Below are 3,291 nucleotides of genomic sequence, written 5' to 3'. Positions count from 1 at the left end.
TATATGGACATGAGCCTTTTTTCCACGTGTGGACACTTTGACAAATGAAAAGATGATCTATACAGTACGTCTTGTAGTTTCATAGATGTCAGCGTGGCTGTATCACACTGTATCTGAGCTGATGTGATGTCCTGCCATGTCTGTAGACTGGGCCTTCAGAAAGTGTTCAGAACTCTTGACTCGATCCACATTTAGTTGTTACAGCTTGATTTTTTATTTATTTTTTTTACTGAGATTTTGTCACACAATATCCCATTTTGTCAGCAGAGTATTTATTTATTTTAGACACATTTAAATTAACTGAAATGTCTCGTCAAGTATTCAACCCCTTACGGCCTAAATAAGTGCTTAAGTTGCGTGAGTGTTGAACATGATTTTTTTAATGACTCATCGCTGTACCTCTCCATACATTTAAATGTGAATGTAACAGATTCACCCACAAAGATCACAATGCCTCGCAAAGAAGGGCACCTATTGGTCGAGGGCTAAACATTTTAGAAAAAGCAGACATTGAATAACCATTTGAACATGGTGAAGTTACTAAACTTTGGATGGTGAATCAATACATCCAGACACTAAAAAGAAACGGGCATCCTTCCTAACTCAGTTGCCGGAGAGGAAGGAAACCACTCGGATTTCACCATGCGGCCAATGGTGACTTTAAAACAGCGTTTAGTGGCTGTGATTGGATAATAAATACAATGTTGTGGGGCCATCCGCTCCTCCAAAATACAAACCTAATTGACAGTGAAAAGAATGAATACAGAATAAGCATCCTGTTTGCAATAAGGCGCTAAAGTAAAAACTACAAAAAAATGTACTTTGTCCTGAATGAAGCGTTATGTTTGGGACAAATCCAACACATTACGGAGTACCACTCGCCATATCTTCAATCATGGCGGTGGCTTCAGGTTCTGGGTATGCTTGTCATTGGCAAGGACAAGTTTTTTTTTTTTTTTTTTTTTTTTAGGAAACAGAGCTGTAAGCACAGGCAAAATCCTAGAGGAAACCCTGGTTGTCTGTTTTCCAACAGACACTGGGAGACAATTTCACCTTTCAGCAGGACAATAACCTAAAACATGGCCAACTATACACGAGTTGCTTACCAAGATGATGAATGTTCCTGAGTGGCCTAGTTTGACTTAATGCAGCTTGAAAAAGTTTAGCAATGATCGGCAACCAACTCGAGAGCTTAAAGCTTTTTTTTTTTTTTTTTACAATAATGGGCAAATATTGTACAATCCAGGTGTTCAAATCTTTTAGAGACTTTCCCCAGAAAGACAGATGTAATCACTGCCAAATGTGATTCTACCGTGTATTGACTCTGGGTTAAATACTTAACTAATCAAGATACTGTATATTTGTTTAATTTTTCACGTGGAATAAGTCAAGTGACCACTTTCTGAACGGACCGTACTGCTTGTGTTCTTGTGGAAAGATACTGTTCTGCTCCCTTAGTTTTCATACCATCTTCACTTCTTCAGCTGCTGTGAGGGATGATCTCTCCGGTTTGTTTTACCCAGGGTAGTTTTTTTTGTGGCCTTAACCCAGGGTAGGTTTCCAGTTGGCCTTAACCCAGGGTAGGCTTCCAGTTGGCCTTAACCCAGGGTAGGTTTCCAGTTGGCCTTAACCCAGGGTAGGCTTCCAGTTGGCCTTAACCCAGGGTAGGCTTCCAGTTGGCCTTAACCCAGGGTAGGTTTCCAGTTGGCCTTAACCCAGGGTAGGCTTCCAGTTGGCCTTAACCCAGGGTAGGCTTCCAGTTGGCCTTAACCCAGGGTAGGTTTCCAGTTGGCCTTAACCCAGGGTACGTTTCCAGTTGGCCTTAACCCTCACAGTTGGACCTTTTGAGTACCTGTTACCCTCACACCTGCTAGTGTTTGATCATCTGTACTCTTGTCTAGGTACTGGCTCCTAATGCCGGTACGTGTTGAACCTCTTGTCTAGGTACTGGCTCCAATGCCGGTACGTGTTGAACCTCTTGTCTAGGTACTGGCTCCAATGCCGGTACGTGTTGAACCTCTTGTCTAGGTACTGGCTCCTAATGCCGGTACGTGTTGAACCTCTTGTCTAGGTACTGGCTCCAATGCCGGTACGTGTTGAACCTCTTGTCTAGGTACTGGCTCCTAATGCCGGTACGTGTTGAACCTCTTGTCTAGGTACTGGCTCCTAATGCCGGTACGTGTTGAACCTCTTGTCTAGGTACTGGCTCCAATGCCGGTACGTGTTGAACCTCTTGTCTAGGTACTGGCTCCAATGCCGGTACGTGTTGAACCTCTTGTCTAGGTACTGGCTCCTAATGCCGGTACGTGTTGAACCTCTTGTCTAGGTATTGGCTCCTAATGCCGGTACGTGTTGAACCTCTTGTCTAGGTACTGGCTCCTAATGCCGGTACGTGTTGAACCTCTTGTCTAGGTACTGGCTCCTAATGCCGGTACGTGTTGAACCTCTTGTCTAGGTACTGGCTCCTAATGCCGGTACGTGTTGAACCTCTTGTCTAGGTACTGGCTCCTAATGCCGGTACGTGTTGAACCTCTTGTCTAGGTACTGGCTCCTAAGGTGAACCTCTTGTCTAGGTACTGGCTCCTAATGCCGGTACGTGTTGAACCTCTTGTCTAGGTACTGGCTCCTAATGCCGGTACGTGTTGAACCTCTTGTCTAGGTACTGGCTCCTAATGCCGGTACGTGTTGAACCTCTTGTCTAGGTACTGGCTCCAATGCCGGTACGTGTTGAACCTCTTGTCTAGGTACTGGCTCCTAATGCCGGTACGTGTTGAACCTCTTGTCTAGGTACTGGCTCCAATGCCGGTACGTGTTGAACCTCTTGTCTAGGTACTGGCTCCTAATGCCGGGACGTGTTGAACCTCTTGTCTAGGTACTGGCCCCTAATGCCGGTACGTGTTGAACCTCTTGTCTAGGTACTGGCTCCAATGCCGGTACGTGTTGAACCTCTTGTCTAGGTACTGGCTCCTAATGCCGGTACGTGTTTAACCTCTTTAGTTTTTAGCCTACTGCTGTTTTACCACCCAAATGGTGCCTGTACCACAGACGCTGTCACATGCTAAATAAAGTACTTGTAGAATAAACAGTGAGTTGTGCTGGGTCTTTATTTGGCACATCTAACCATAAAACAGACAGGCAGGGTTCATTCAGGAAGGTTCAATGGTACAGGATGAAAAATACATTACATTACACCCCATATCTGATCTGTTGTGTACTTGTTCTTTCCCACTGTATAGTATCTTGAGGGTTGGATTGGGTTCAAAGGAAATAAGGTGAGCACATACTTGTGTA

The 3,291-nt window shown here is 44.6% G+C and overlaps 1 long non-coding RNA gene across 1 annotated transcript; it reads right to left on the bottom strand.

Moving 5' to 3' along the window:
* Nucleotides 1-2,744: 2,744 nt before the first annotated feature.
* On the bottom strand, nucleotides 2,745-3,086 carry LOC127916518 (uncharacterized). Its single transcript, XR_008095137.1, has 2 exons — nucleotides 2,990-3,086; nucleotides 2,745-2,818 (listed from the first exon to the last, which is right to left on the bottom strand). It is a non-coding gene; the product is annotated as an uncharacterized LOC127916518 (long non-coding RNA).
* Between the last annotated feature and the right edge of the window lie 205 nt (nucleotides 3,087-3,291).

The sequence above is a fragment of the Oncorhynchus keta genome, chromosome 4 (assembly GCF_023373465.1).
Source record: "Oncorhynchus keta strain PuntledgeMale-10-30-2019 chromosome 4, Oket_V2, whole genome shotgun sequence".
NCBI lineage: Eukaryota > Metazoa > Chordata > Actinopteri > Salmoniformes > Salmonidae > Oncorhynchus > Oncorhynchus keta.
This window is presented reverse-complemented; position numbering and strand designations above follow the sequence as displayed.